Source organism: Pteropus medius, unplaced genomic scaffold (assembly GCF_902729225.1).
Source record: "Pteropus medius unplaced genomic scaffold, Ma_sr-lr_union100, whole genome shotgun sequence".
Classification (NCBI taxonomy): domain Eukaryota; kingdom Metazoa; phylum Chordata; class Mammalia; order Chiroptera; family Pteropodidae; genus Pteropus; species Pteropus medius.
The window spans coordinates 3,443,095-3,469,075 of NW_024355990.1; the positions used below are offsets into that span (position 1 = coordinate 3,443,095).

At 60.5% G+C, this 25,981-nt stretch overlaps 1 protein-coding gene and 1 long non-coding RNA gene across 8 annotated transcripts in view; one reads left to right on the top strand and one right to left on the bottom strand.

The window, feature by feature from the left end:
• SEPTIN9 (septin 9) overlaps positions 1-25,981 on the bottom strand; it is a 141,537-nt gene that overhangs the window by 12,857 nt on the left and 102,699 nt on the right. The window contains exon 1 of one of the 6 annotated variants that reach the window (XM_039859534.1): positions 17,655-17,792. The exons of the other annotated variants lie outside the window; for them this stretch is intronic. The gene's annotated coding sequence lies outside the window, so the exon portion shown is untranslated. Of the gene's footprint in view, positions 1-17,654; positions 17,793-25,981 lie in introns of those variants that run through there. 6 annotated transcript variants of the gene reach the window in all.
• Positions 17,695-21,590, top strand: LOC120600181 (uncharacterized). 2 transcript variants are annotated; one of them, XR_005652135.1, is made up of 2 exons: positions 17,695-17,786; positions 19,875-21,590. It is a non-coding gene; the product is annotated as an uncharacterized LOC120600181 (long non-coding RNA). The 2 variants fall into 2 exon arrangements; XR_005652134.1 differs by having other exon boundaries at positions 17,731-17,786; positions 19,837-21,590.

Consider the following 25,981-nt stretch of genomic DNA (forward strand, 5'->3'; position numbering starts at 1 on the left):
AATTGCTTCCATCTGTCTGCGGGCCTGGGAGCCATTCTCTACCCCACCCCCACATCTCCCTCCACCCCTCGCCCCGCCCCGGCGTACCCAGGGAGGGACGCTGAAACCCCCTCGCTTCCCTGCACGGGCCCTGGGAGTAGTGGCTCCATCCAGCTGGCCCCCTCTGCAGCCACCGACATCCACTACAGCAAACATCCTGCCCACCAGGGCCCTGCTCCAGGAATAATAATAAAAACACGGCCAGCCCCGGCCTTTCCCCAGACTGAGGTGACGGCCGGGTCCTGCTCCCCTCCTTTGCAGGGAACGGGGTCCTCGTAGGCAACCTCTCCAATGGCCCGTGGCTGCAGGCAGAGACACAGAGCCCCTCCCTCCACCGGGCTAGGACAAGCTTCGGGGTCTGCCATCAGGACGCCCGCATGAGGAACGGGGGGCCCGGCACCCAGACACACTTCCTGTGAACCCTTCTTTCCACAGAAGCCACCAGCGCCCGGCCACGGCCACGCCGGGTGCTCCAGCTAGAAGGGACGGTAGAGGACATCCACTGTTCACCGTCCAGTACAGTAGCCACACGTGACTTTTAAAAACCGTGGTAAAATACACATCGCATGAAACCGACCGTTTTCACCATTTTGAAGCGTGCGGTCCGGTGGCACGAAGCCCGTGCACGTTGCTGTGCAGGTGTCACCACCACCCATCCCCGGAACTCCTTCGTCTTGCCCGCCCACGAATGCCGGGGGGCTCGCTTCCACGTTTTGGCTCGTGTGATAAACGCTGCATGGAGCTGGGTGAGCGAAAGCCTCCTGCGGGCCCCGCGTTCTTCTGGGTAGAGACCCAGAGGTGAAACTGCTGGGTCGCACGGCCTCAGCACTTTTTAACTTCGAGGACCGGCCAAGGGTTTTCTCGTGTGACTTCTGAGCAGTCAAGTGCAGCTGGTCCCACTGAGGAAATGAACTTTCTGTTTTATTTCATTTTAATTACATTTCAATTTAAATAGCTCCACGTGGCGACTGGAGACTGAACTGGACAGCAGAGTTCCCGGCTGACCTCCTCCTTTCACGAAGGGGGGACTCGAGGTCCCCAGAGCGATTTTCTTTTTTTTTTCTGAAATGCCATCAGAAACCGTCGTCGAATTCTGCCAACCCTGTAATGTCGCATTCACTTCTGTGACATTGGATTAATATCTGTGTCCCTTCCACAGGCTGTGAGCTCCACCGAGAAAAGCAATGACCTGTGTGGATCCCCCAAAGGACCTCCAGGGCCCCACAGGGCGGGGACACGCAATTAAGACTCGTGGGATGAATGGGGACCTGGGAGTGTCCCCTTGGGGGTGGCAGAGACGCGGCTGGACCACGGTCCCTCCACAACCCCGGCCACAGCTGCCTCCTCCCTGACCTGTGTCCAATCCGCCTGTCCCACTGACCCCGCCTGGGCTGCAGCCTCACTCTGTCCCATGGTGCTGTCACCTGATCTTCTGCTTCATACCCAAACTTCATCATGTGCTATTAATAGAAAAAGGAAGTTCTTGACAGAAAAATAAGGTTTCACAGTTATGTCCATGATGGCTACACTGTGTTAACACACAGAGCAGTACACAGAGAGCCAGGAGAGGCCGTTTTTAAGTGGAAACCGATGCTCAGGAAAGGGACCTGGGGAGCGCCTGCCGGGCCCCTCCCTCCGCTGTGCCAGGATAGCTCTGGGGGCCGGGCCCCTGTGGCAGCCTCGCCCCTGCTCCCCAGGCTCCAAGACCTGAGGTGACATCACTGCCTGTCACCCCGCCACCCTCCTACATGGAAAGACAGCCCAGGTGACCACCCAGGCTGGGGTGACCTTACACACCAGCTTATGCCTTCTTTCCAAATTGTTCTCTTTATTATGATTATGTATGTACGTACGTATGTGTACACACACACACACACACACACACACACGAGATAAAATTTTGACCTTCTTAACCACATTTAAGTGTCCGATTCGGTGTGACCACCGAACCCCAGGCTGTGGCACAAAGAAGCTACTCAAGAAATATCGAAAGCAGCCACCAGCAGATGAACGGATCCACAGAATGCAGTGTATCCGCATGATGGAATGGGACTCGGCCACCGAAGCAGTGATGTCCTGACACAGGGACAATATGGATGGACCTTGAAAACATCACGTGAGGTGGAAGAGGCCAAACGCGAAAGACCACACACTACGCAACACCATTTCAACGAAATGTCCAGAAAAGGCAAAGGCATAAGACGCAAGGCAGGTCAGTGGCCGCCGGGGCGGGCAAGGGGAAGTGGCTGCGTAATGCGTATGGGCTTCCTTTGGGGGTGATGCTCGTGCAACACTGTGAATCAAGGGCGCTGAATTAACGGCATACCGTCTGAGTGAGTGAGTTGCAAGGGACGGAATTACGGCTCAATAAGCTGTTACAGTAACAAACGGAAGGAGACACAGCTGAAAACCACCCACCAATGCCCATCAGAGCCATGAGCACGAGGACGGCCGAGGCCCAGACGCCACCCTCAGGCCGGAGGCTCTTGTGCGCTAACGCTGCCAGACAGCGCCCCACGTAAGCAGCCCTGTCGTCTCCCAGCAAGGGTGGCTCCGGGGTGGCAGACCAGCCAGACAATATCTGTATTTTGAGCCCTGGCCATTATGGGGGCTGCCTGCCCCTCCTTCCCCACAGACGCCTGCTGGACCAGCCTTATACCAGGATTTAGGGTGGGGGTGCGGGGTGGGGGGGATCCCCAAGCAGCTAGGGAGAGGAAGGGGCAGAGTTCCACCCAAAGCCAGTCTTCTGAGTGCCTGTACAGCACTGTGATTCACAGCCCTGAGCCAGCACCATCTGAGGACGTTTGCACCAAGTGACAGATTCCCCTCCGCTCCTGGGCCTGCCAAGGATGACAGATAGGAAAGCCCGCCGCGGCTCTCTGGGACCAGGGCGGCCATGGAGAGGGCTGGCACAGAGGCTGGCAAGGCCTGACTTGAAAACCCTCGTCCAGGCTCGCCCTCCTCTGCCCGCCCTATCTGTCGACATCCCAGACACATCCCTGGAAGTCCCAGCCTTGCAAACATCAGCCTCATCTGCCAAAGGCAGAGGTGGCTCTGTTGGGGCAATGACCCCTGGGCCGCTGCCGGACTCTGCTCTAAGGTAGGGAGGGGCAGCCAGGTGACACTGTATCACAGCCAGGCCCATGCCCCCAGGACAAAACTCTTGGGGTGAAAACAATGCCATGCCCCCATCTCACCCCAATCCTCCCCCACGCCCAGCTCTTAAAGCCTGGGGACACCAATGTCACTGTCCGCTGTCCGCACAAGCCTTGCTCAATCACCACCCACAGTGGCCAAGCACAAAGCAAGGCCAACCTGCCCAAGGACGCTTGCAAGGCCACCTGACAGGCCCACACCGGGAGCCAGGCACCAAGCAGATCTAGGAGAATCCACTCGGTGGACAGATGGTGGGGCTCCAGAGCCCCCGATGACAGGTGCGCTCCTCCAGCCCTGTGGCCATCCCAGCAGCCTCTCTCCTGGAGAAGATGTGTCTCCGCCTGGCCTCAGCGAGGGCTTCCTCACTCAGGCGGTTCCAGCAGCCACACAGTCTGACCTCACGCGGGAATGCACAGAGGAGGGGGGCCCAGGCCGCCCCGCAGTCCATCATCTGGGACCACGGGGAGGGGTGCCCTGCAGGCTGCAGGGACATCTGCAGACCCCGCCAGCGTGTCTGAGCCATGGCCAGGACGTGGGGTCCCACAGACAGCTGACGCTCCCTGTCCCCTGCAAATGGGTTTCTTAAAGGTGGGCGGGTCCCTGACACAGGTAGTACTGGGGGACAGTGACCAGAGCTGCTCCTCTCCGTCCTCTCCTGCCTCCCCGGGTGTCTGTGCAGCCCAGCAGGCCCCGGCCTGCCCTCCTGCCCTCTGCTGAGCCTGCACCCCACCTCTGAGCCGTCTCTGCAAGGACAACTGCGGAGTGGTGTCTGCAGTTTCCTTTACCATGTGCCCCCCGCCCCGCCCCCGCCCAGCAGGCTTCCCGAAGCCACACACGTCCCCCATCACGCTCCCTCCTTACTGCCTGGTGTGAAGCTGTGCCCGGCACATGGCAAGTCCACGACCAAATGTTCGTTGAATGAATGCGCGACCACATGAACGGTGCCGACCTCGTGTTTACCGGGGGCTCGCCGTGTGCCAGGTGCGATTCCAAACGCCGCACACGCACCAACTCACCGAACGCCCCGGAACCCGAAGTCGGCTACTGCTACTCTCCCCGTTCCACAGATGGGGAGACCGAGGCCCACACTGCTTTGGTCACGGAGCTGGTGAGAGGCAGTCAGGCCCGGCCAGCTGGAAAGGGAGCTGCCTCGCGGGGGGCCCAGGCCTGTCAAGGGCCTTTAGCATTTTTAACTCCATAATCTCTGAGAAAAGGTGACTGAAGACCAAGCCCGGCGGCCAAGTGCTTCCATACCAGCTACCGGGCTCAGGGTGGGGTCCCAGATTCCAGGGGCTCCTCTCGGGGTTGCCCACAGTTCTCCAGGGACACTGGTGCTGAGCCCCGGCATACCAGCGGCCCAGCCAACCTACTGCCCCAGACAAAGCTCCGGGATGGGCCGCGGCAGGTCAGGCGTCAGCGTGCCCATCCTCACCCCGAAACCCCACCTCTGGCAGGCCATCTGGTTGAGCTGACCAAATGCACAGGGCCCTCAAACGTGAGTCCCCACTTCTGGGCTGGGCAGAGGGAGGAGCTCTTATTAACCGACTCAGGAAATGCAGGTGAAGGAAAGAGACCGGGAAAGCACTGGGGCTGGAAACCAGACGCACACACGGCGGGGAACACACAGCGGGGACACCAGGCAAGGAGAACCGCCCTGGAAAAGCCATTAGCAATAATGGCAGAAAAAGATCCTGGGGTCCCAGTGGACCAGGACCACAATATCGACTTATTCATTAACAAATATTTATTGAGCACATACTACATGGTAAAAGAGAGAGAGAGAGAGAGAGAAGACACGGCAGAGTTGAGATCAGTGGGGATGAGACCAGTGGTGCACATAGGCACGCGAAGTTCATTTATTCAAGTCCTTACCACCCAAAACTTCCAGAAAGTTCTCAGTAGTCCCTTCCATGCAAAGAATCCAGTCTAGTACAACAGTTCAGGATTTTGTGTGTGTGTGTGTGTGTGTGTGTGTGTGTGTGTGTGTGTGTTTTATCAGAAATTAAATCTTTTAGAAGCTGCTGAAAGGTAAGGACTCCTTTCCTTTAAAAAATACACAGGAAGGAAGACCCCACAAATAAATTTGGACAATTTTGGGGGGGGAGGGGTCATCAAAGAAGCCCTAGGTCTGTGGATCTCAATTTAAAAAAATAACTAGGGTCTAATAGGAGCTTAGAAGTTCAGGGTTCCATGGCCAGAGAAGGGTGAGAAAAAGTTTTAAAATCATCAAAGGTGGGAACTGCCTCTGAGCAGCCAAGGGAGGTGCGGGAACAGGGCCGTGGCTGTGGGTGGCTGTAGACAGCTGGTCTCTGGCCCCAGCACGGGCTGTACCCAGCCCCCCGGGGCGGGGGAGGGGCGGGCACGGTCCCCGGGGCTTTGAACATAGGATCTCCCCGCCCCCCGCCCCCTCCCCATGTTACTGTTACCCTACCAGAGCCACTACGAACTCCCCATAAATGTCACTGGAGAACTTCCTGTTTCCGGCTAAAGATGGAACCGCTGAATATAAAAGGCTGAAGTTTGCAAAATTCGTGCAGGCGGGATGAGGGACGGAGTTCTCAAAGCACACAGGGCTCGTCTAATTCGATAAGTAATTCCAAATCGAGTTACACTTCACACTTTGTCAGGGCAGGAAGCCTCTCGTCAGAGCCAGGATGCCAGAAATCTGAGACTTCGCCCTCTGGCCTCAGACTCTGCTTAGAAATCCAGCACAAAACATGGGGCCTCCCGGGAGAGAAGCGAGATCTGCAGATGCAGAGGGCTGCGTTCCCCTCCCTCTCGGGGGGAGCTCCACCGTCCGGCCCTCGTCCAGACCCAAAAGCGAGTTGCAGTTTTACGGGTCTGTGTGCCAGGAGAGACGGGGCGGAAAGGCACAGATCGAGATCTCCCACGACCCCGAGTCCTTTGCAGGACGCGGGCGAGGTCACAGCATCCTTCCCCGTCCGACGGCGCCTTCATTCATCCAGAGGCCTGAGGCGCCCCGAAGTCGGAGGCACCCCTTTTATTGCCTGCCCAGGCTCCTGCGGCCTTTCTCTCCCTAAACCCTTGAAAGCAAGCCTCTCCTCCACGGGCAGGGAAGGAATGTCAAGCAGGCCTGGCTTCCGCCAGCACGGTTTCTGTTGGCCCCCCTCGGGAAGGTCAGATTTGGACCCTGTCCCGCTCCCCCCGCCCCTGGAAGGGGTCCCTCTTCTGTTCTTTCTCTTGCAGCCCGCCTCCTCCTCCCGCAGCCCAGTCCTTCGCAGGCTCAGGGCCTACTGAGACATCAACCTCCCAGCGCAGCGGGCTCGGACCTGCAAGCGCCCCCATCCGCCCAGCAGAATTCACAGCCAGCGAAGGCCAGGGCAAGCCCTCCACTTCCTGTGTCGGGGGGTGGGGGCACTGACTTGTGCATTTCGTGTTTCCTACAGCCCGCTTGCCTCGGGGATCAGCCCCCACACCCCCGAGAGCTCCTCCCACCCCGGGGACCCTTCTGACAGATGGGCCCCTACCCCAAAGCAAACCCAGAACCTAGCGTGGGCCAGGCCGCCCACTGCAGTCCAAGTGGCCAGCCAACCACAGAGATCCCGTTAGTTCTTGGCAAATGTTCGCAAAGTTAAAATGAGAAAGAGACATCCTCCCCCACGGAGGGGTGGAGACCGGCCATTTGTCACAGGGTGGAATTTCTTTTTATCAGGGATGTCCCCCTTGGGGGGGTGGGCCGCCTGCCCGCCCCCAGCCCCCTGTCCTATCAGCAAGGCTGTCAGCAGATGCACACCAGAGCTCCGCGGGGAAATGGGGACAGAGGCTGGGGACACTGATGAAATCATCGGAAACGACGAGGAGTAGACGGGGGTCTCCGGGGTGCAGTAGCGTGCCCCCCCGCCCCCCCGCCAGCAGCGGAGGAGTAAGGAGCGTTAATGCAGAGATAGGCAGCAACTCCCTTCTCTCATGCAGCTCGGCTCAGGCCCAGGTGACTCCAGAAAGGCAGAGTCAGAGCTGAAGGCAGGGCCGCCGGGCGAGGGGCGGAGGGCTGGCCGATGACCCCTGAAGCAGGGAGGGCGGCTCACAGCGCGGGGCCCTCGGGCCTGGGAAGGCCAAGGAGGAGGTGGGGAGGGGTCGGCGGCAGCACCATGTTGAACCGTGTCACACGCCCGTCGACAGCGCCAGCTCTGGGCTGGGACAGCCAGACTCATTTTCTCTCCCCACTTCCAGGCCCTGCCACCGGTCCTTCCTGCTCGGGAGGGCAGGGAGGGGTCCAGAGTCAGCGGCTCATGGGGGTGGCCTGGAGACCAGCGAGGCCCCTTCCATGGCCCCCTCAACGCCGACTTTGCAGGCAGCCCCCCTGGACTGTGCCCGCCAGCCCACAGTCCTGCTCAGATCCTGCGCGTCTCGAAGATCCCACTGCTCACTCCCCAAGTCACCTGCAGTCCCTCCTCTCCCACGGGAGCCTACTGAGGATAAGCGTGTGAACCTTACAACATGCCCTGAGACACTCAGCAAGTGAAAGCACACAATCCACGACTTCAAACACCTGTGAAGTGAGGGCGGGGATGAAGGGGGGCAGGGAGGGAGAGAGGGACGGATGGAGAGGTGGCCTATCCAAGAAGTCTCAGAAACATACACCCCGCTAGCCCAGGCTGTCCGCAGGGAAAAGCAGTGTCTGTGGATAGAACACAGGGCCACCCTGAGCCCTGTGCCGGATGGGACACCGGGGAGAAGCTCCCAGTGTTACCGTAGCACGAAGTTTGGGTGCTCCTCTGGACTTGGGGTTCTGAGTAGACAGAGTGCTGGTCCTCTAAAGAGCAAAGCGCATGGGGTCACCCCTCACCCCAAGTCCCAGGGAAGGAGCCCCCGACCACCCAGGCTTCCTTTCCTGAAATGCTATCTGCTCTCAGTGTCTGTGCAGCCTCTGCCCCGGTCCCAGCCAGACGCTGTCCCCAGGGATCGCGCCCACCCTTGGGCGTTAAATGCCGACCTCCGTCCAGGTTCACGCACGGGTGCCAACCTGACAGTTCCCTTGAGTCCATCGTGACTCAGCAGATGCCCCAGCTGTGTCAGGCCACTGCCCGGTACTGGACAGCCACGGCTCCTGCCCTAGAGAGGTCTGGATGTCGCAAACTGAGCATGCCCTGTAGAACTCTGACCCTCCCCCTCCCCAACCCCCACTCGAGCAAAACGGCATCTCCACGATCCAGTTATGACAGCAACAAATCCAGGGGCCAGCCTTGGTCCCTTTCTTTCCATCACCTCAAATCCAATCGCCCACTCCAAAGCCCTATCGGTTCTAACCCAATATATCTGCCGGCGGTCACTCCGCTTCCTGTCTCCATGGCCATCCGAGCCGTTGCCAGTAACTGCCCAACCTCCCAGTCCGTCCTCCCCGCAGCACAGGGATGGATGCAGAAAACTGAAATTGTCACATGGTTCCCCAGGTGGTTCCCACCTCACCTGGGATAATAGAACCCTGAGGCCCCGGAATCCGGGGGCTGGGTCCGCCCCCCTCGCCGCGTGACCCCGAGCAAGTGATTTAACCTCTCCGGGCCTCGCTTTTCTCAGGGGGAAAATGGGATAATAAGATTTGCCTCCCGAGAGTGCTGAGGACCAAACGAGGTATTTGCAAAGCACAAAGAAGAGTGTCTGGAGCAACCCGAACATCTGCTGATGAACCGCGGGCCCACCCCACGCTCGTCCCACGCCCATCCCACGCCCATCCCATGCTCACCCGCACGGGGTCTCTGTCCTTTCCCCACCTGGCCCTGGTCCCGGCTCAGAGTCACGTGTCTCGGCCTCCTGTGCCGAACGCCCACCCGCCTCCCCCGTTAGGTGAGAGCTCTCGGGGTCTTATTCTCCGTTCGCAAAGCGCCCCGAAAGATGCTGTTGGTTGAAGGCAGAATGAACGAACGACGAGCTCATTGTCCTTTCTCCAACCTCCTCTCTTCCCAGACTTCGTGGGGGTCCAGCCACTGCCCCCCAGTCCACCCAGGTGGCGCCCCCCTCGAGGGCTGCTGGCGTGCATCCTTTCCCACGCGCCTCCCCAGCCCGCGGACTGAGATGTCCACAGTTTCCGGTTTCCGTCCTTCCGGAGACACAAAGCACAGAGGAGGAAGGACGGATGGACTTCCTGGGACAGCGCCTGCCCCTTGAGGAAATTTTGCTCAGGAAATGGCCTTTGGGGGGCTGTGGGAGCCCACCCACCGGGAAACGGAGGTGGGTGGAGGATGGATGCCCGGGGGCCTGTGGCAGGGCCCCGATCCCGCCCCAGCTGGGGCTCGGAACCCCGGAGGCTCTCCCAGGAGGTCAGCAGCGTAAGGATGGGGCCGGAGGGCAGGGGGCTCCCGTCACTACACCCGGGCCCACCCCAGCTCCGTCAGGACCCTGAAAGCTCAGGCGAGCCACTGCCCAGGCTTCGGCTGGCCTGGCCCGTGCTACGGCCAGGAGTGGGACCCCTGTGTGTGGAGACCAGGTCACCGGCCACCAGGTGTCCCTGAAGGAAATGCCACTGGGAGCTAGTATCTGTCGCTCAGTCTCATAACCCAAGGATGGCTGTCCCTGGCGTCCACTCGTTTGCTGTCCAGCAGTTAAACGTAACCTATCGCTCGCCCGAACTTAGAGGGGTTTTGGGCGACCGGCAAAGAGAATTAATTGAGACACAACCAGGAACTCTAAAATGTGCAAGACCCAGTCAGTCCTGGCCCCCAGGGCTCGGCCAAGGGCCATGGGCGGAGGGAGCCTGTTCCCAGGGCTGGCCGCACAGCTCACTTTACACTTTACAAAGAGCTCAACTTCGCTTTATCGCCTCTAATCCTCATCTTCCCGTCCTTCCTGCGGTAATTAGCTGAGACTTTTGAAATCAGACCAAAGTAACAGAAACTACAGTAACAATGTGTTCTTTACACAAGCTGCTGCAACAGAGGTAAATTTGAGGATTGCACCAGTCCGCGGGGGTCTCCCACGCTTGCTGGGACCCGGCACGCCCTCCCCCGCCCACAGGCATACCCAACCGCCCCTCGCACCCTCTGTCCCCTGGGGGTGACCTACTGTGGGACTGGAAATGCCCGCAGTCTTCAACTCACCCCGCAGTCAGCACAGAACCTGGAAGCCCCTGAGGGTGGGAGCCTGTCCCCTCCCAGGTCCTTCTAGCTAACGGCTCCGGGAAGGAGGCACATTCATATGGTAATTTCTGCCTGCAAACCGGCAGAGGCCCCTCCAGCTGCCCAGCTGGAGGAGGAGGAGGAGGGAGGGGGCCTGGCCCGCCTGACCGCCTTCCCAGTGTGCTCATGGGCTGTGACACTCAGGAGTGGACACGGAGGGACAGCCCATGAGGCCAACCTCAGGCTGCTGGGAGAGCAGGCGCCCAGATGTGGGGTGAGGGGTGGGGGGGCGGCTTCGCTTTATGTACTTGTGTGTGGTTTAAAATGGCAATAGACAGGCATTGGTTTTACAGTTTAACGTTCACGTGCTGTGCACAGGACAGTCCAGAAACGCTGCGGCATGGTGCTCCCGCAGACCTCGGCCTCAAGAGACCAGTGGCCGCCCACACACCCTCCCTGGACCCCGGAGGCAGCCCCGAACGTCCCTCCTCCCAGGAAGGAGAGGGTGTCGTCTCTGCCCTACCACACACACAAGGCTGGTGGGGGATGGGAGGGGGCGCATTCCCTCAGATATAGAAGCCACTTCCCACACTCCCGGGCCTCTCCCTGGGCGGGGCGGGGGGGGGGAGGGGAGGTTCCGGTCCGCCCAGCCCACCCACTTCCTCTCTCTCTCACCCTGCAACTGCTCACTGCTGATCGCTCCCTATCTCTGGAGAAAGGGCATCCAAACCTTTCATTTCCCTTTTCTGCCTTGTTCTGGGCCCAGTGCAGACAAAGGGAACCAGAAGCCAGAGCCAGGGCCCAGCCTCAGCCCCAGGTGGCTACCCTGCACCCCCACCTGGCCCCACCCCATCCAGGCACCGAGTCCTCAAGGGTTCATCACATTCCACTGAGCGTGCCCTGGGCTCGCCAGGACACAGAAGCACCCAGCAAACCACACAGACACAGATTCGAGACCCGCCAGAGTTTGAGATGGTTTCAGCCAGGGCCACTGGTGAGCCAGCCGGGCGCTCCTGACCCGGCCAGCTCTCCCGAGACAGGAAAACAGACGTGAGCAATGGCCCGTACGCCAGTGTTCACTACCTCAGGACCCCCAACGGCCGAAAAGTGCAAACAGCTCACGTGGCCATCCACTGGAGAGCGGAGAAACCGTGATGCCACCACAAAACAGACTACTTAGCCACGAAACAGAATAAAGTGTGGGCGTTAACTGTGGACGCACCTTGAAAACATTACACTCAGCGAGAGAAGGCCACTCATTCTACAACTCCACTTCTGGAAAACACCCGAAACAGGCAAACTCAGACAGACAGGAAGGGAATTAGTGGCTGCCGGGGCTGGGAGTGGGGATGGGGGATGCGGGCTGACTGCTAAGGGGTACGGGGTCTCTTTGAGGGGATGATACAAATGTTCTGGAATTAGCGGTGATGGTTGTATAACTTTATGAATATATTAAAGACCACTGGATTGCACACTTTAACCGAGTGCATTTTAGGGTATGTGAATTATGCCGATAAAGCTGGTATTAACAATGCGGGTGACCGGTGAGGCCTCACCTATGCACCAGAGTGGGGACTGGGTCCTGCTCGCCCGCGGCCACCCCCCAGCACGGATCCAGCTTCCAGCCCTCACATCCGTGCACCCCGACTCTGCAGCCCAGTGGGGGCAGGGCCCTCACACCACCAGCCCTGATCAGGACTCACCACTGACCTTAAAAAGGGGCCCTTGGTGCTTCGTGGTGGCACCGGTCACGTAGCAGGGTAGAGCCACGTGCCTCTGCCCGACAGGTGGGGCAGACCTCTGACAGGTGGGGCAGACGTGGTAACAGCAGGGCCTCGCCCCAGGGCGCAAGGACGGGAGGGGAACTTCGGCTCCTCAGGGTGTGGGCCCAGCACTCCCTCCCGGTCAGGTCCGGGAACATCACCATCCCCTGTCTGGTACCTGGCAGCAGACACGGCCAGACCCAGGCCTGGCAGAAGGGTCAGGGGCGGGGTCTGGCCAGGGTCTCCAGTGCAGGCCAGAGGAGAACATCGCAGGGGCCAGCGGCCGCGGGGGGTGGCTGTCCGATGTCCAGGGCTCACCCTAAGTCCTCTCCCTCCCCCTGTCCCAAACCTGAGGACTCGGCCTGGAGGAGCCTTCATGAAAGGAAGAGAATTCGCGAAGACCCACCCTGACAGGAGCACGAGCCGCAGGGGACGGGGCCCTGGGCTGCTCGGGGTCGAACCACAGTCCAAGTGCCCCAGCTGTTAATGACTCTTTCCTCCCCTGATGCTTTGGAGAGCCCTCTGGTGAGCTGGGGAAGGGCCTGGTGAAGAGCCAGCTCTTGCGGGGGGCACACACAGGGGGTTTCCCTCACCCCCGTCCTCCCAAACACCTGGACCTCCCATCCCTGATTCACGCGTCTCCCCAGCAACCCCATGAACTGGCAGCAGACAGGAGTTTCTACTGCTTAGCGATGGAGAAGCTGACGCGTACGTGGTGGGGGGCGGGGGGTGTGCTGTGTGTGTGGCAGTGGTTCACCCCTCCGCATCCCACCGCTGACCTGACCCTGGGATTCTCTCTGGGGAGATGGCGGTGCGAGGCCCCTGCAGACGGGCCAGCCTCTCAAGCTTCGAGGGGTCTCAGTGCCTCCGTGTGTCCCCGCAGCACGCCTGGATGACCGCGCGAGAGACTGGGCCAGCCAGGTGGCTGCTGGCGCATGGACAGGGTCCAGGAGCCTCGGGGAGACGGGACCAGGCCGTCTAGTTCCACCATGAGGCCTGGAGGAGGCCGGGGAGGCAGCGAAGACGACTGGGAAAGAACGGCTGAGGACTTCGCGTCGGAACTTCATGCCAGGCGAGCAGGAAGCGGGAAGCGGGCGTCTGCTGAGGGGGTGCGGTGTGAGCGGTTTGGGGAGCTGCCAGCTACCCTGGCCCGGGACCTGGAGGCACAGGCACACACCACCCGAGCCCCCTCTGCTGCCCCCACCAATTGGGCCCTGGGAGGCTCCCTCTTTGGCCCAACCCTCCCTTCCAGCCCCCCTCGAGTGCACCCCCACACCCACCGAGCTGCTTCTGCCCCTTCCCGCTCCATCTGCTGCCCCTACATCCAAGCCGGTCCCGTCCCGGATCTCAGGTCAGAGCCCAGGGCCCAGGGGTGCTTCTCCATGCCCCAGGCTCTGAGCCATGGGAAACAGCAACACAGTGGCAGAGCATGTGGTCTGCGAAGTGGCCTCTCGCTGCTGGGCCGGGCGCAGGTGAGCGAGGCCAAGAGGCAGGAATTCGTGGAGGAGGCGCGGTGCCACCTGCCCACCCCCGTGGCTCCCCCGCTACAGTCCAGTGATGCTCCCTCCTGACTCCACTCGCCTTCAGGGCCCAGGACTGTCACACCCAGCAGTGGGCAGCTTTTCCCACTGCTGAACAAAGACAGAGATTCCGCCCTCGCTGTCCAAGTGCCCCCCGCACCAGGGCAGGGGGCGGGGCCGCGGTCATCCGGTCCCGTCCCTTGCCCCAGGAAGAATGCACTCGAGTCACCGCAAAAGTGCGGCCCCTTGTCCTCGTCCCTTTTTCTTAAAAACGGCCCCGAGGAGAGCACTGTAAAGAGAGCAGGGTGAACGGCCACTCTCGGGAGGCACTCGCGCCAGCCGTACGGAAATCGCGGGCTGTTTAGACGGCAGACAAAGAGCTGCGGTCACTCGGGGCTGACCGCGCATTCGAGCCCTGACTGAGCAGGCCGCTGGGACATCCCGGGCCCCGGACGCAGATCGATACAACACAACCCCTTCCCGAGTCCACGGTCTGCTGAGAGACAGACGTCAACGTCCCCTCCGCCAGCAGAGGAAATCGTATCGGCCACCCACAGCGGAGGCCTGGTGACGGCCACCTGGAACCAGGCCTAGGAGGTGAGAGAGAAGGATCTGGGAGGCAGGAGGCGGTGCTTGCTCCACATCCAACTGGGGACGGCGGCAAGGACCTTCTGCCAACCACTACTGAGATGACCGTCTGCTGGGCATCGGCACCTGGCACTCACGGCAGGGCAGGGGCCCGCGGGCCCTGGGGGGCGCGGACCCCAGAAAGGGATGCGCTGCATGCCAGGCGGGTTCATGAAACAGAGGGGTACCCAGTGGCCGTGAACCTCCTTCCCAAGGGCCATGTGGGGGTCAGTATCAGTGACAACCCCAACCTGGAGCTGCGATTCCAGGTGCAGCTTTGGGGGCTCAGGAGCTGACATCTCACAGAGGGGGTTCCCTTTCCCCAGCTTCACAAGAGTGACGAGAAATGTGGGGGTGCTTCTGCCACGATCCAGTTACTGAACCCCAATTGGAGGAATTAAAAATTGCCTTTAGGCAGGAACGGGAGGCCAGAGAGGCTGCATTTGTCCCTCAGGGCCTGTGTGCTAAGCTCCCCCGCCCTCCAAACCAAGGCCCAGCCCCTCCCCCCGGAAACCAGCCGGGGTGATCATTAGCTTTGCTCTGGAGGTGGGACTGGGCGCTGACATGGGCAGGTGGCAGCTTAGCCCTGCAGGTCAGGCTAAGAACTGCCAGCTCCCCGCCTCCAAGTGAAGATTAAGCCCTCCCTCGCCTGCCCCTCAGGGCCTGGTCTGAGGGTGGTTGGGGTGTGGAGGGGCGTTAAAGAGAAGGAGATGAACCCCACCCACCCACACCCTAAGGAGGAGCCGAAGTGGAGAGAAGTCCCCCCCCATCGCTGTGCCAGCCCCAGATCAAGGCCCCCAATGGCCCCTGGGAGGTGGGCAGGCTGGAGGTGACCTGCTGGGACAAGCATCCCTCCCAAGCCTGTCATGGGACCTGAGCCTTCCCCGGTTCTGGCCGCTCCCCGAGGCTCACCCGTGGAGCTGCCCGTGCACGGCCGCCATCCCCAGCGGCGTTCTCGGGAAGGCGTCCAAGGCTGCCCTGGGCTCCCAAGAACAGGTCCCCACCTGTCCCCACCTGTCCGAGGATCCAGGCTGGCGCTCACGGAACAACTCAAAGCTCGGTGCTGGAAGGCAGAAGTCTGGGAACAGAGTCCCGCCCAGCCAAGGGCTACGATTTTTGCTGCAAGCATCTTGCCCAAGACCCCTGCTGTGGGGAGGCCGGGCCCCCAGGGTCATCGGCCCTGGCCATAGCCAACCCCCCATTTCTGAAGCTCAGGGGGCATCTATGGTGCCTACGTCAAGGTTTGGGGTGGGCAGGAGCAACCGGGTGTGGAAGGCTGACCGCCACTGCCAACGACCCCAGCCAGGGACCCCAGCCAGGGACACGGTGTGGACGGCAAGCACGCATGCCCCCCACACACTAAAATAAAAGTCATTCTTCCCACACGGGGGGCCAGCGAGAGAGGGAGGGAACGGAGAAGATTCTCGTGGTATGGGGAAGCCAGCCCAAGATCTGAACGCAGGACGTGGTGTCAGATAACAGAAGCTCGGCCATGGCCACCAGCTTCCTAAAGAAGCCTTGGGACCTCTGACGCCACAGGCAGCTGGGCTGGGCTGCAGGCTGGTAGGGGGCTCGCTTAAGGACGGGGTCTCCCCCTTCTGCTGAATGCCTCTCAGCCCCTGCAAAGCTCCCTGGCAGACCAGCTTAGGCCTGCAGCGACGCAAGAGGAAGTGGGGAGGGGGTGGGGTGGAGGGGTAAGTTGGCCCAGAGACTCTGGTTGCCCAAGGGGTACCGGGCTTCTGGGGTGAAAGCCCTGTGAACCCCAACCTCAAGGCCCAAGGTGGTGGGCTGGCACTTGGAACGAACCCCCAGGCTCTAAAGGGCCATCTCTGGTTTGGGTGGGTGGGGCCCACGACAGCACTGGTTCCGGTCCGGCTTGTGAGTGCCCCCTCCCAGCAGAACAGGGCCCTGTCACCCCCATCTCAGAATGCCCTGTGCCCCGAGGCACAGTGGGTCCTCCCTCCCAACATGCCACTTCACCTGGCCACCCTCCCCGTCACAGTGCCAGCCCCGAGGAGCAGAGACAGGCGGAAATGCAATGGTGTTGTGGGAGCCACAACGCGGAAAGGCGCCCGGGAGAAGGGGCGGGTGACGCGGTCAGTGACAACAAGGTCCCCCGGGACGGTCAGTGACAACACAGGTCCCCCCGCCAGGCGGGCTTAAAAGAGATCAAAGAAGAAGCCTCCTTCCCCCGCCCAATCTTAACTCAGAAGAGACTCAAGGGGAGAGAAGTAAGCGAGGGCCCGGGCGGACGCTGCCCCTGCCAAACGGTTAAACAAACCCCTTCCTATTTCCTGGGCTGCCACGGGGAGCCAGCCGAAGAGAAATGACGTTTATTTCAACACCAGTGGGGGCCCCTGGAGCTTCGAGGCAAAGCAACAATGAATGAAGGGGGTGACCCACGCGATTAAGAGGGGAGTAAGGAGACGGGGCTTTTATACTCCTCCCCAGCACGTTTTTCCGAGCGGGATCCGAGCTGGGTTCGAACCAGGGCACTGTCCCCACGGCCAGAAACCCGCGGCCACTGCCAGGCGGCACATTTTTTTCTCCAGGAAAGGAATTTCAAACTTCTCTTTGGTGAGCAGAGATGCTCCCCCAGACCTCTGACAAAAAAAATAAAACAAAACCCCAGCACATTTCACAGCAGGGAAGAAGGTGGCGGGGAGGATGAGGCCAGTAGCTTGGAATCTGAGTCAATCCCCAGAGGACAGCTGGGACAAAGTTTCAGAGCAGATGGCATTGCCTCTGAGCACCTCGGCTTTGGAGCACGGGGTGACATGCGGTGCTGGCTGTGGGATTTGAGTCTGGGGGCTCTCCCAACGTCTCAGCTCGGCCAGCATGCCCCGGAGCACGTGCACTCCAGCCCCCCCACCGCCCACCCCACCACCCCCCCTCCCCAGCCAGCATGGCACGTCCCCGACCTCCCAGAAACCCGGACACGCTGCGGCAGAACTGCCCGATCACAATGCCAGCCGCTGGCTTCCGATTCCGGCATTGCTAGTGTCTGCTGGAACTGATCTGCAGCCGGTCCTCAGAGCCGCCTGCCCCTAACGGCTGACAATCCGTGCGGCCACTGCCGGAGGTGGCGGTGGCCAGGCCACAGTTCCCCTGGCCCCCCCTGAAGTCAGGGAAGCCCCTTGCGAAAGGAAATCGACTCCTCCGAGAAATTCCCGCTGCAGGAGGACCTCAACCGCTCGGCTTAGCGGGCCAAATATTTACAAAGAGGTAGCTGGGGCTGCACAAAGCCCTTTTCTTTGAGCAAATTACTCAGAGGCCGACAATCTGGGCCCTGTATGGAGACGGAGCTCCCGCTCCCTGCCCCTTCTCGGGTCCCGGAGCTGTCCCGCACCGGGGGATCCGGGCCGCGGCCCTGGAGAGGCGCTGCTCCCAGTCTGGCCACCTGGCCATGGGCTGGCCACACCTGAGGGCCCGGCTGAGGCCGGTGGGAGGCTGGAGGGAACAAAGACGGGAGGACTCACCCAGCAGCAGAGTCGGGCTGCACGGCGCCCAGAGCACGGCCCGCCCACCGGGTCACATGGCTCGGAGCCGAGCGGAGGATCAAAGGGGCTTTGTGGCGGAGGAACAAGAAGCCTCCCAGAGCACGGGCAGAGGTAGGAGGGACCGCGATGGCCTTCGCGGGGAGGCTCCTGGGGAACGGGCTCCGAGGGGCAGGGCCAGGGGAACAGAGGAGGAGGGGGCAGGCAGAGAGAGGGGGTGCCGGCCGGCGGCCAACGGCTGCACGGGGTGCAGCATCTGTGACTAAGAGCTGAGTTCCCCACCAGCCTGTCATCCCAGGAGGAAAAGTGACGGGGTCGCTGGGGAAAGGCTCCGGGAAGGGGTCACGTGGACACCCAGCCAGCCACCCTGGCTGGGTCATGTCCTGCACAGTGTCCGGTCCGTCCTCCAGGCCCGTCCCCCTGCCAGGGTGAGGCAGAATGAAGTGCGAGGTGGTGTCCTCTCTCCCTGCTGCCCCACCCCGTGCTCCCCCTGTACCAGGTGTGGCCCCCCACCTGACCCTGGCCCCAACGGGCCCAGATGACACACCTAAGCTACTGGCCCTCCGGCGCCCCAGGCTCCCTGGGCAGGAAGGCCAGACCCGCAGTACTGAGCTGTTCCAGGCTTCCGGGCAGCCGGGGGTCGGAGCTCCACAGGCCCTGTCTGCCCCACCTCGTGCCACCATGGAGGTGACCCCGGAAGGAGAGGCACAGGGCAGGGGCTGGGGAGGTGGAGGTGGGGGACCAGCTCACCCTCAGCTTGCTTCTTCCTGGAGTCTCGTGACAGGATCCAGCCCCTGAGGGTCTGGGGTGAGTCCCGGACCTTCCTTTCTCCCCACCCTGCAGGCCCTGTGTCGAGCTGGGACCCCTGGGGGGGATGGGCTCAGTGGTCCCAGAGGAGGGAGCTAGAGAGCAGCCCTGTTTGGGCTGGGCCTGAATGCTGGGATGGGTCTGACCCAGCCCCTGTCATGAACTTCGACCCCCAGCGAGTGAGTCATTCCCAGGCACGGGTGTGGCGGAGGCCCGGGCTGACTCCCACACCATGAGAGAGCTCCTGGGAGCGGATTTTGGGGCTCTGCCTGGGGCAGGGAGCCATGAGTTCCAGGAGGCCTGAGTGAAGGCCGTTTTAGGGCCAGTAGCTGGTTTCCCACAGGGAGCCCATTGTTCCTTCTGCCTCCTGGAGGAACAGTTCTGGTCCAGCCCCCACGGGCTACGGCTCTCAAGTTTGCTGGCTCTGGTTTTCCATTCCCAGACCCCCCATGTGGCTGGTGGGTGCCACCCCACCGGCCACACAGGCAGGCAATGTCCAGCTAATTCACCTTCCGGCTTCTTCCGAAGCCAGCTCTTCCCCAGCGGCAGCCACTGGCCTCTCCAACTCAGCCGGTCCCCACCCCGAGGGCCCGCTTTCCCGGGGTCTGCAGGTTTGTCACAAAGGCTTTGGGGGCTGCTGTCCCACGGCCCTCCCCACGCCCAAGCAGAGTGGCCATTCAGAGCGGCTACCATCGGTCCCTGGGCAACCGGCCAAAGCCAGGAGTGACCAGGGGAGGGAGGGCCTGCATGTCTGGAGTCCTCGCCCCTCCTCAGCCGAAGAAGGGCTGGAGGTGGGTCCGAGCTGCGGGCTCAGAGGCCAACCGAGCCCCTTCCCTCACGATCGCCGTGGCCCAGCACTCGACGTCTGCAGGACTCGACCTTCCCCATCTGTGAAATGGGCACGAGCGGCTCCGGTCGCAAGCATCAAAGCAAGGGGTGCCTGTCCAGAACCAAGAAGGCGGCCACTCAAAACACACTCAAAAACTCCCTTTCCTCCAAGAAGGTGACTTCCTGGGACACAGAGAACTGACCCACCCCCACCACCACATGTGCCAACTTGAAGGCGGCTCCGGGAACCAGCAACAAAGGAAGCCAGGAGGGACCCGTCACACGGGTGTCAGGGTTAACACGGAGCCTCGGGGACATCGCCTCCACACCACGCCTGCCCTGCCCAGCGCTCTCTTCAGAACGCCTTCTCTGTCTCTGGCCTTGCTTCGTCCCCGGCTCCCTGGCCCCAAAGGCCACTCCCAGGGCCTACCACCCTTTCCTGGGCAACACACGGGCACACAAAAGCCCCCTGCTCGCTAAGCCCTCCCTTCTCCTCCTCCTCCTCCTCCTCCTCCTCCTCCTCCTCCAGGGAGGCGGCCTGGGTGCTTTCTGCATTTCCTCTTGCAGCAGCCCCTCACTGCCCGACAGGGGTCTTCGGGGCACAGGAGAGGGAGTCTCAGTGCCTGACAAGCCCCCTCTGCTTCTCCAACACCGAACGCCTGCCCTCCGGTGCTGCTCGGAGCTCCCTGCCACGCAGGCACCCAGCGCTGCCCAGCAACTAACTCTCCAGCAGAAACAGAAGGCGAGACACATCCATAATGTTAAAGTTCCTAGTAGCCACGTCAGATTTGTACGAAGAAACAGACATTAATTTTAATACATTTTACTTAGCCTATCAGAGCTAAAATATTATCAACTCAACATGTAATCAGCATAAAAATTGAGATGTTTTACATTCTTTCTTCTTCCCGTAGTAAGGCTCTGAAATCCAGCGTGCATTTTATACTTACGGCACCTCTCGATTTGGACAGGACACGTCTCAAGTTGTCAGTGGCCACATGTGGCCAGTGGCTACCGTATGGACAGCCCAGCTCTCGACACTCTCAGTATTATCCTGGGATTACACCAGGCCCTTGGACAGCCCTGTCTTTGGACCAAATTATTTTAGTTGGCATATCACTTTGAGCCCCGGGATGCAGCCACACTCGGGGCTGGTCCGGGACACAGCTCGAAGGAACACACAGTGGTGTCCACTGTAAGATGCTGTAAAGCCACTGATGCCCACGTCACAGTGTCCCCTTTGGGGGAGTGTACCAGGGACCTCCTCTCAGATTCCACTATCGGGCACGGAGCAGAGCCTCTCCTAAGAAGCGAATTTGCTGGACGCCCGCAAAGCCCGCATCAGACCGTTCCTGTCGCTGCCAACCCACCCCTTTCTGGGGTTCCCAACCCCTCCTGGCCCACAGGGGCTTGGAAGTGGGTAGGGCGGCCGACATCCAGGCGACTACAGCCCGGGCCCCTCCCGAGCCGAGAGCGCAGGCACTGGCTCCCGGGTACCAGATCGTCATGCTTTTGATCATTTACTTCACGGTCACCCAGAAATGCACCGATTAGAACGGAATCCACGAAGACAGAAGCGGATGGGTGGCTGGTTGCCAAGGGGGAGTGGGATGGGGAGTGACCGCCAATGGGGATGAGCTTTCCTTCTGGGGGGCATGAGAATGTTCTAGAACTAGACGGCGGTCACATGGAGGTTGCAGAATGCTGTGAGTGTGCTAAGGGCTCCTGACGGTATATTCTACATTCCGTGAATTTCACCACCAGAAAAATAGATCTATTTAAAGGGAAAAAGACTTTAACGTGTCCTTTTTTGCCCCTGGGCCAGTTTGTTTCTTTGTTGTTTTATACCTGAAAACCGGAAGGGCCCTACGAGCAATGATGACCGAATAGCAGGTGACTGAACAATGCCGCCTCCCCTGGAACCTTACGTGGCGGGAGGGGCTCTGCAGACGTGATTGAGGATTGGGAGATGCAGAGGTGACCCTGGGTTCCCTAGGTGGGTCCTAAATGTGATCAGAAGCGTCCTCAGGAGAGGGACACAGAGGGAAATGTGAAGAATGTGGACAAGCGGACCATGGGGTGGTGGAGAAAGACCGAGGCATGTGGCCACAGGCCAAGGACCGCCGGCAGCCACCGGAAGCTGGAAGGGACAAGGATGCATTGTCCCCTGGAGCCTTCAGAAGGACCCAGCCCTGCCAACGCCTCGACTCATTCGCCCAGGGACCCTGATTTCAGACTCCTGGCTCCTAGACTGTTCAGAGAATAAATTTTTGCTTTAGGCCACCGAGTTTGCAGTCATTTATTACGGCAGCCACAGGAAACTCGTGCACCCCGCAGTCCTGACTCTGACCCACGCCCACAAAGCTGAGGAAGCCGCCCTCACTGGGCACGAGGCTGACGTGCAGTGGAAAGGGGGTCCCGTGGCGTCCCTGTCAGAGATGCCATAGGCCGTTACGCCGGCCCGTGAGCAGCCCCTGGTCAGCTGTCTGGCAGCTGGGTCCTACTCAGGAAGCCACAGGGGACATCAGGGTCCACCCCCTCCAACGAGGAGAAGAGCATGATCTATGAGGTGTCACTCGTCCATAGCACGGGGACACCCACGTGATGCTCGAGGCACCTTCGCTCCAGCCCTCGGTGGCATCAGCAGAAGAGAGGGGAAGTGGTCACACGGCGTCCTCCGTCCCTCACGCACACGCTCACACACGCACCTGCCCCCGTCCTGGTTCCCGGGTCCCTCACCGTTCTGCCAAGCCTGGGTGTGAGCACGGAGCTCAGCCTCTACTTCTCCCAACCCGCCTTGGGCAAACCTCATAGAATGTGGCAGATGGCTCCCCCAAATGCCAAAGAAAAGATCCCCCCCTCCGGTCTGTGGGCCGTCGCTGGAGTCTCCGCGTGGGGGGCAGGGGAAGGGCTGGGCGGGTGGGCACCTGAATGCCTACAGGCCGGCAGCCTCAGAAAGGTGCGGTGCCCACACAGGCCCCTGCCACCCCCTGGGGTGGGCAGGCAGGGGAGCAGGGCCCTGCCAAGCTTCTCGGCAGAGCAAGCTCGCAGAGCCTGGTTGTGTCGTCACGTCTGGTTGACATCTTTCTTTCTTCTGGTTCCTTTTCAATGTCACCTAGGAGAAGGGCAGGCCCTAATCTCAAAAACAAGCCGCCCCCGCCTTCCCCGGCCTGCTGCCTCCTCCAGCTGCAGACCTCTAACCAGGCGGTCTACACTCTGCTTCCATCTTCCCACCACCCACTCACTTCCGACCCTTCGCTGTCTGGCTTCTGCCTATCTCCGTATCAAAACCGGAGTTCTAGAAACAATCCTCATCATCAACATCCAGTTCCGCCCCATCTGAGCTCAGGGCAGCGTGCGACATGCATTAACCACCTCCCGGAAAGGCAGGTCTCCCACTGCTCCCCCTGCCCCAAGGCAGGGGTTTGGACAGCACATGGGGGTCTCCTTTCGCCTCATCTTAGCCTCCTTGGGGAGGAGGAGGTAGCCTCGGCCTCATCGCCAGCATCAGCCACCGCCCCAGACCAGCCTCTCCAGTCCCAACGCCACCCCCCAACCCCCCAGCTCAGTCACATCTCCACAGCATTTACTTTTCTGCATCCTTCATTCAGGCCCCATAGACTCCTAAGCCCCACCTAAAATCGCTTGTTAAAAGTCACCACCGCCAGGAAGCCCTCCAGATGTCCTCCATCAGATATGACCACCACCCCTCCTTCCTGTTTCCTGAGCTACACCCTGACCTGGGGCCGTGGCAGGGGGAGGGGGTGCTGGCTGACTCACCTTCCCCTGAGTCTCCTAGGTAGAAACCTCAATAACTGTGGAACTCAGCAGCAAGAAGGCCCCAATTTCCTCTCTTCTAAGAAGGGCTCCCCCACCCCCACTGTCAGATTGCATCTTCCCTTGGCAGGCACCTTTTTAATACACGTTTCTTTCTCCTCTTAAAAAGCTATCATTACATCAACAACGTATCTTAGAAATTATTTGATGATCTCGATGTCAGAACATTGTGGCATTCCTGTCTGCAGCCAGCTCTATTGTGCAGGCGTGATGACCTGCCCGGGGTGTCCCAGGGCTGCAAACTCGGCCGACACAAAACCAGAATCCTTCCCGGTTTCTGGCACCAACGAAAGAAAACGAAACAAAACAAACAAGCAAACAAACAAACCAGAATCCTAAACACCGGGCGACAAAACAATCAGACCCTGCACAGATTTCAGTGACAAGTGACAAAGATAACCCAGTTGTGTCTGTTTCCGTCCCTGAGCTCTCCCCAGGGTGTCAGGAGGGAGAACCACCAGGTGGGGGCGCTCCAGGTCGTCGTTAGCTGAGCCGCTCGGAACCTCTTCACCCTTCAGGGGGAACGAGGACCAGAAGGAAAGCTCAGCAGCTAAAATGCTGGGATTCTGAGTGGGACAGTAAATGCCTTGGTGGCTGGAGGTGGACTGAGGTTCTGAGCCGGGAGGGGCAGGTGGGCGGGGGGTCTCGGTCCTGGAGCCCATCATGGTCTTCGGTCTTCGGGGACCTTCTAAGAAACACAGAGGCCTGAGCCCCACCCACCCCGGGGATTCTGATTCAAGTGATCTGGGGGTTGGTACTTTTGAAACATTTTCTCCAGGTCAGGACTGATAAACAAACACACACCCCTTGATAACATATTAGAGCTGAAAGTCCCCAAGAAACACAGTGGCTGAGCGGGGCTGAGGGTCAATGGTCCTTCAACTATCCGAAGCAGCTTGTGTCCTTCAGAGTTTTCATCCTGCCTTAGGACCAAAATGAACTCAGCACAAAATCGACCCTTAGCTCCGACGGAACTGGACTTAAAGGCAGAAGGTCCATGCATTTCTCGCTGCCCGAACGGCCGTGAGGGGCCCAGGTCGACTCGGTGGGCGGGGCCTGGGCTTTCTATTGAGGACAGTTGTGGGAAACGTGGTTTACACGTATCTGTCCATCGGTTCTGCTCTTGCTCTAGGCCAGACATCATCAGATCCAGGAGGGAGGGAGTGGAGACGACACGCCCCACAGGTGGGGCGCCTCACCTGGGACAGGCCACAGGGGTTGGAATCCCATGTTCCGATCCAAATTCCTAACTTACCAGAGGACACCAGACTGATCGTGACAACACTGTTCATCGAGGAAAAGAAAAAAACTGAAAACAACCCAAATGTCCACTGAGGAGAGAACAGGGAGCTGGGCTACCCCACCTGCTGGACACCGCCAGGCAGTGGAGACACACAGGCCAGTCCTCCGGGCGCCGGAGCCCATGACCTCGACTGCCAGGCGTGAGGACGAGGCCGCGGAAGCGTCACAGGCTCCTCGTTGCAGCCACGTTTCTGCGGCACGGAAGACACCGTAGCACAGTTCTAAGGTGAACGTGGGAACCACGGGGGGCTCGCGCCTGCTCGTCCGGCTACGCGGTGGCGCCCAGGTGCTCGCCATCCGGGACACTGCATGTTTTTGAAAAGCGGAAGACATCTTCGGAGGCGCTGGGGGTAGTGACGAGCCGGGGGCTTTCCTGTGGCCAGCTGGTTAGGTGACCTGGGAGACAGGTCATAACCGCCCCGAGCCTCAGTTTACTCATCTGTAAACTGAGGGCAACGAACCCCCCTGCAGTGTGGCTGCCCGCGAGGAGTTCGCTCCAACTTCCTGCCCTTCCGTACGGGGTTTTGGGGACGATGACACGAGCTAAGGACGTCGAAAGAGCTTTGAAAACCACACGAAGCACCTGATCGAGGCCCGTTTTCATGACCTGGCAGAAAACGCCCCAAAGAAGCCTTTGTTTTTTCCTCTGGGGTGGAGGCCTTGGTCTCGCCTTCGTCAGCCCCAGACCCACCTTTGGTGCGGGGTGGGGTGCCTGGAACCCCTCATCCCTGCTGCGAAGACACTGGGGCAGGCAAGACCGCCACTTCTGGGAAACGAGAAGCCTGTCGGAACCGGGCACGGACCAGCCCGGCCAGGCCTCCTCCCAGGCGCTCGGGAAGCTCGAGCTCGTGAAGCGGCGGGTACACCGCCTGTTTACGCAGAAGAGGGGACACGAACCCACCTTCCCTTCCCGGCTCACCACACAGACCTGGACAACCCCGGTGCTGGAGCCCCCGCCCCAGCCCAGGGACCGGTGACCCCTTTATGAGCCACCCAGGGCCCTGGGGTCACAGCCCAACTCTCCATGTCACCCACGAAACGCAGGCATTAAGATCGGGAGGCGGGGGTTCAAATCCGTTCCGCTCACGGGCACATTTCTTCACCCCTGGGAAGCGGTTGTCTCCTCTGTCAAAAGGGGGAAAGGAATTCCCCGCCCCCCGGAATTCCAGAACGAAAAGGAGAGAGCCGGCCTACAGTGCAGACTGGCGCCGTGCCCGGCGCCCGAGCAGAGCGCAGTGCGGCCGCCTTCCCGCCACGGCGTGGCACCCGCAGGGGCCTGCGGGCGGGGAGGCGGTGGGACGGGAGCTCGGCCAGCACGGGCCAGCACGGGCCAGCACGGGCCAGCACGGGCCAGCACGGGCGGCGGGCGCTCCCTCCCGCGGGAAGGGCGAAAGGAACAAGCTGGACTGCCGACTAACAAGGAGAGTCCCTTGCTGATCGCTGACTTTCCCGCATCGGTGCTTCAAGACCCTAATGGTGGCTCCAAAGTCTCTTCTGGGAAATTCCTCTAAGAACACATTTAAAAAAAAAAAAAA